This window comes from Amborella trichopoda, chromosome 6, assembly GCF_054954075.1.
Source record: "Amborella trichopoda isolate Santa Cruz 75 chromosome 6, AtrichopodaSantaCruz75HAP2 v2.0, whole genome shotgun sequence".
Lineage (NCBI taxonomy): Eukaryota > Viridiplantae > Streptophyta > Magnoliopsida > Amborellales > Amborellaceae > Amborella > Amborella trichopoda.
Window position 1 is genome coordinate 7944253 of NC_142341.1, and position 6684 is coordinate 7950936.

At 31.8% G+C, this 6684-nt stretch overlaps 1 long non-coding RNA gene across 1 annotated transcript; it reads left to right on the forward strand.

The window, feature by feature from the left end:
* Positions 1-391: 391 nt before the first annotated feature.
* Positions 392-2066, forward strand: LOC148781532 (uncharacterized). Its single transcript, XR_016057634.1, has 2 exons — positions 392-1737; positions 1934-2066. It is a non-coding gene; the product is annotated as an uncharacterized LOC148781532 (long non-coding RNA).
* The last annotated feature ends 4618 nt before the right edge of the window (positions 2067-6684 follow it).

Here is a 6684-nt window from a genome sequence, read left to right on the forward strand (position 1 = left end):
TTTATTTCAAACAATATGGGAATCTATTTAGTCATAATAAAGTTACAAGGCGTTATTGCAAAAAGATTTCATCTCCTTCATATTTTTATATCTAATAATTTAAATATCATATGAATTTCAAACATGGAGGGATTAAAATATATTTGTAATCTCTGTGATCTTGTTTCCAGAAAGATACTTAATTGGAATAGCTTCTATTTTTCTTATATGATAATTATTGATTGGGTTTGTTTTTGATGGACTAGTTTCTTGATGTATTTTTTTGCCCCAGTTACTGATAGTGGAAAAATGGTACATTTCAAATTCTTACATGTTAAAAAAAATAAAAAAAAGGGAGCTTATTGCATGTTACATAAAATCTGTATGTGTGTCCTGTGAAGTATATTTTTCGAATTACCAAAGCATTGTGATATATGGTGGTATTGAAAAAAAATGTAAAAAATCACCCAAATCAGAGAGAGCCACGACGTAAAACAAATGGGAGAAATTTAAAAACTGCATTAGCATCTACTGCTAAAACACATTGTAGAACGACAAACTCCATGATATCTTACTCTCATTTGCTTTAAAACATCATCCTAGGGATACCTACGAAGTTTAGAAACCATATTTCTAGTAATGTCGATGAATATGCGTTATCTCATTAATTTGATAGTCGTTAAAGTGATACAGAAAGGAAGATGGAGGAATATGTGTTATCTCAGTAATTTGAATGTGGTTAAAGTGATGCAGAAAGGAAGATGGGTGTCTCCAAAATTGGCTTAAAATAAATTTTGATGGCTCTTTGGGGAACCTGGGTTTTGTTAGAATTGGAGTTCTTCACTAATAGTGATAGTTGTGTCATCTTTTGCTTTGCTCGTCCACGTGGATGGTTTTTTTACTCTCAAAATGTAATTATTTGGTGTAAGGAGGAGGCGAGGCCACCATGGAAATTAAGGTCCATGTGATTACAGGTTATGGATCTTGCCAGGGCTCTCTTTAAAACATGCTTATAGGGAGGCTAATGATACGGTGGATGGATTAATAAAGTTTGGGCTTCTCATTTGCATTTACATGTTTCCGATTCTTTTTTTATTTGAAGAGTTGTGTAACCTTTGATTGAGATTTTAATAAAATTACGTGCTTTCGTTATTGAAAAAAATGAAAAACCATACTGATAGTAACGAATGGGTGGATACCTGACGAGTTGGGGAAGGATCTATTTTTACCAGAACTAGGTCTGGTTCAGACTTGGGTCTAGCTTAGGCCCTATTGGATCAAGTACAATCTGACCAGACCTACTTAGTATATAAAAGATTTATTAAAAGGGTGCGGCTTCTATAAGGTTACAGCCTTAAACAATCCAATTAAGGCGCACCTTAAAATTTTATTATAACATGTAATTTTATTAGAGGGTTTTTTCTACATTAAAACAATATTTTTAATAGATATTTAAAGTGCATATAGGATTCTACATTTTAAGGTTGCAACCTTACATATACTTTTTTCATATTAAAATATGTATAAACATTTTACATTGTAAAAATAATATTTTTTATATTATTTTATTTCTAGATTCGGACCCGATACAACTTGATAGGTCGAGTCTAGGACCAAGTGACTTGGACTTGACTGCAGTCAGATTGGGCCAGTGTCAAGATCAACCCGGATCACTCCCAACCCATTTACATCACTATAACCAATGGCCTGCCAGAAGGCGACTTAATGCGCAATTTTGACTCGAATCTAAGACTCAAGGTTTGTTATCAAATGATCGGGTTTAATTGGTTAATTGGTTAGCGCTTGATGATTTACAATGCTACGTCCTAAACTGAATTCCTATTAGGTTATATGCCCTCTCCACTGACTCATCCAAAAAAAATGACTTACTGCTAGTTGACTTTGGCTTTTTTTAAGTTGTAATGAGCAAGGGCTTGTTTCATAATCATTGCAGGTAACAAATTGTGCCACGGGCGCATGTCATGCATCTTAGGTTTCCCTCGAACAAGGATTGAGAAACAGCACATCCATGTAGCCAAGATGGCATAAGAAGTTTTGCAGTTCGATAAATTGAATTACCATTTAAATAGTGTTTGTGCAAAGATTCATAATCCACAAGACCTGAATTTTTTTTTTAGTTTTGGGCTCGGCACTTGCCGAATCCAATACAATATATATTTTCATTTTAAATTTTTTTTCAAAGAAGATGGCCGAATCCATCTTTTTCTTCACAACTATGGTTTCAGCCTGTGGTTTAAAAAACGGATCGGTACCTCGGATCGGGCACACAAAAAACTCATCCGGATCGAGAACCGTCGATCCTGATTGGAAATCGGCCGAATGGGTTTGATTAAGCCTAACAAAAATCTAAAAGAATTATTAAAATTCATTCTAAATGTTGTTTTTTAGGAATCCAATAAGTTGTTTTTTAGGAATCCAATAAAAAATGAGGGTACTCCATTAAGAACTTTTATTTTTTACATCAATATGTTAATATTGAGATTTTTTTCTTGTATGAACTACTGTTAACCATTATTACTATCTATAATTAGGGTTTTAAAAATCGGAGAGTCGCAATGGACTCGCCCAAATCGACACGGGAATCAGGCACCCTGTGTCGATTCTTTTGCAAAATCGGGAATCGGGCGGCGATTTCGAACAATGAATCGCCCCTATTCCAGCAGCTTAGTGACGTCACAGGGCGAATCTATTCCAACTATCAATGAATTCCTAGGATTTTTGGTGGAATGGGGGTTGTAATTCTTTCTACTTCTCAAGGTATAATGATAGATCGAGAGGCTCGACGAGAAGGAATTGGAGGAGAGATTTTATGTTATATATGGTGATCCTTCTAGTATGCGAATTTTATCCATAACTTCCTATTTATTTTATGAAAAAGAGAGGAGAGACAAGTTGGGCAATACCGCTTATCCTCTATTAGTTAATACTTCAAGGAAGGGAGTTACCTGGAATGAAAGAACAAAAATTAATTCATGAAGGTTTAATTACTGAATCACTTCCCAATGGCATGTTCCAAGTTCGCTTCGATAATGGAGACCTGGTTCTAGGTTATGTTTCAGGAAGGATCCGACATAGTTTTATATAGATATTACCAGGTGATAGAGTGAAAATTGAAGTAAGTCGTTATGATTCAACCAGGGGACGTATTATTTATAGGCTTCGCAACAAAGATTTTAATGATTAGACGGCTTCTTAAAAATTCCTTTTATTTCTTCCATAAGGATATCGAGGCTCAAAAGTTCAAGAAACTTCTTTTTTTCTTCCAAGGAAGAAAAAAACAATTTAATTAAGTAAGGACCGACACATATGAAAATATGAGGACATTTTGGTAATTGTTTTTCAAAATATCATTTCAGGCTACCCTTTCTTTCCATCGCGCTGGCATTAATGTTTTTGTAAAGGTATTTATATCTTGTAGACTTTCTCCAATTCTTAGATGTGGGACTCGCACTAAGCGATATTATATTGAAAATTCATACAATATAAGTAAATATTGTACAAAACTCTTTAGTAGTGTGCGAAGGGTTTCCATGGTTAGCAGCAAAGGTTTTATGTGTGATGTTCCAAGTTCGATGCCCAGTTGGGACGCTATAGTACAAAATTCATGTTTTGTCTTCAGAAAAAAATTTTAAAAAAATAATATCATAAATTTTTTTTTTAAAACTAATATCATATAAAAAAAAGAAGATAGGTTTTTACTTTTGTCTTTAAAAAAAAAAAAAATTGTCTTCATAAAAAAAAAAAGAAAGATAGGTTTTTACTTTTGTCTTAAAAAAAAACTAAAATGAAGAAAATAATATGATAAAAAAATAAAAAAATAAAAAGTAATACAACAAGGAAAAAGCAAAGAGGTAATATAATATCTTCTTTTTTTTCTTGTCAAAAAAAAAAAAAGTAATACAAAAAATATCATATTTTCTTGTAAAAAAAAATACAACAAGTATTTCTTGTCAAAAAAAGTAAAAGATATTTCTTAATGCAACAAATATTTTTTAATAAAAACTAGGAATAACTGATCTAATTATGATTTTTATTTTTATAATATGGTAAGCTTTAACATAAATTAGGAATATTAATTTTAAGATATGATTCAAAGACATTTGAAATAATTCTCTGTCTCTAATAATCTCTACCATTAAATTTACTCTAAAATTCTAAAAAATTATATTTTAAAAATTTGAAGTGTTATTTCGAAAATTGATGCCCAGTCAAATAATTTATATATTGATAATCAAATATTTTATTTACTTGCATTATAAATCTTGTGATGTAATATTTTTCTTACAGTTGTCAATAATACAATTTAAATTAAATGATATTATAAAATATTTTAAAATTGCTATTATTTATATAATAAAATATAAACCAACAATTTTCATTGCAATATATATAGTTAGATAGGTTGTAATAATTTTGGATTATGGTTAGTTAGGTTATAATAATTTGGTTTTTTTTTTTTTTTTAGTGGATTAGGATTTTCCACCAATTCGAGATTTTTGTGGCAATTTTTTTATTGATTTAATCCATTAGTTATGTAGTCTATGTATGATTATATACTTTATCCATGGTAATTCTATGTTTTTTATTTTATGTGATGCAAATTTAATGGTTAACATAAGTTCAAACAGGAAAAAAACATCTTAATTATTCACAGATTGATTAAAAATGAAAGTTTATAATGTAATACCCATATTTATTATTGGATTCTTAAAAAATAACATTTATAATGAATTTTCATAATTTTTTTGGATTTTTTTTAAAGCTTAATAGGACCGATTCGGCCGATTTCGGATCCGGATCACCGATTCACCGATCTGGATGGGTTTTTTAAGTGCTCGATCCGGGGGCTCCGGTCTATTTTTTAAACCACTGATTATAATATTATAGTAAACATGATTAAAAAAGTATTAGAAAATGTTTCCATATCATACGATTAAAAATAAAAATAAACCCCCAATAAATTCTAATGTTATGATATTAAACAATTCAAAAATAAATTATCCAAAAAAAATGAAAATAAATTTATCAAAATTAAAAAGATAAAAAAAAAAGCCTATCGACAACATGCACGATAGTTACAAAAAAATAAAAATAAAAATCAATATGGAAATAAATTTACCAAAAAACAACTTTAATAATTATTTGGCACTCCAATTAAGTCATTTAATTAGAGAAATATGCAGATGAGGCTCATTGAATATGACACGCTAATTTGGAAAAATGATATGCTAATATTTATAATGTAATTGACACACTCATTAATAACATTAAACTAATTGATATGCTCATTAATTCATTTTCTAGAACATAATTAAAAAACTAACCCTTTATATATTTTAATATTTTGATACTAAAAAAAAATTAAAAAGATATTAAATTCAAAAAATAAAAAAGTGACGTATTCACTTCCCTAAGTTGTCACTCCATTTATTGTTATAAGGAAAAAAAATTTATTGCTTTTAATAAGTAGCATATTAATGCATTTAGAAATGGGTGTGCCATAACATTTAATAATTAGTGTTTAACAAGTAGCGTATTAATACATTTAGAAATGGGAGTAGCATTTAATAAGTAGCGAACTAATACTTAGAAATGGGAACTAATACTTAGAAATGGGAGTGCCGCAATATATTTTTAGAGGTGCTTGCATTTAATAAGTAGCACTTAAAAAAATGTTAAGGGTGCTTGGTTTAAAAATTTAGGAGTGCAGCGTAGAGTACTAATGTTGTGAATAGGTTAGGGGGAATTGTCTAACATCTAAAAGTGGGAGAGTAAATTGATGATATAAAAGCCACAATTTTATATATGTCAACAACAAAATAAAGAGGACGTGGGATGCATCAGTTGCCTTCCACAATGCCTCTAGAGAGAACTGACCACACTTGGTAAGTTAGGTAGTAGTGGGCAACGTGTGGCGGGTAGGGTATACCTGATTCACAGTAGTAGAATTCGACCCAATAATGGGCCTCCCGGTTCATTGTAGTAGATTTCGACCCAGTCTTGGGTAATGTGTGGCGGGAACTCGACTCAGTAGTGGGCAATGTGTGGTGGGTAACCCGGTTCACTGTAGTAGAATCTGACTTAGTAGTGGGCTGATTCACTGTAGTAGAATCCGACCCAATAGTGGGCCACCCGGTTCATTGTAGTAGAATTCGACCCAGTCGTGGGTAATGTATGGCGGGAATTCGACTTAGTAGTGGGCAATGTGTGGTGGGTAACCCGGTTCACTGTAGTAGAATCCGACCTAGTAGTGGGCTGATTCACTGTAGTACAATCCGACACAGAAGACGCAGAATCGACCGATACATTGTTGTGTATGAATCGGAACAGGGTGGCCGTCAACGCAGAATCGATGATTTTGCCTGATTCACTGTTGTGGTTGTGTATAGTCAAGAATCGACGATTCTACTCTAAACACGCTCGACTTCTGATATTGTGTGGGAACTTATGAGATTGTGCGGGTTCTCAACGATTCTACTCTAAACACGCCCCACTTCCGACATTGTGTAGGAATTGGAACGGGGTGGCCGTTATCTTCAACTATTTGGGCTTAGGAAACCCATTTGTAACATTAAAAAAAAAAAAATTGGTTCAATACATCAAAGTATCAAACAATAGACCATTTAGTGAAAATAGAAACCGAATGAGCCCAAAATATATAAATCATGGGACTATTTTTTGTTC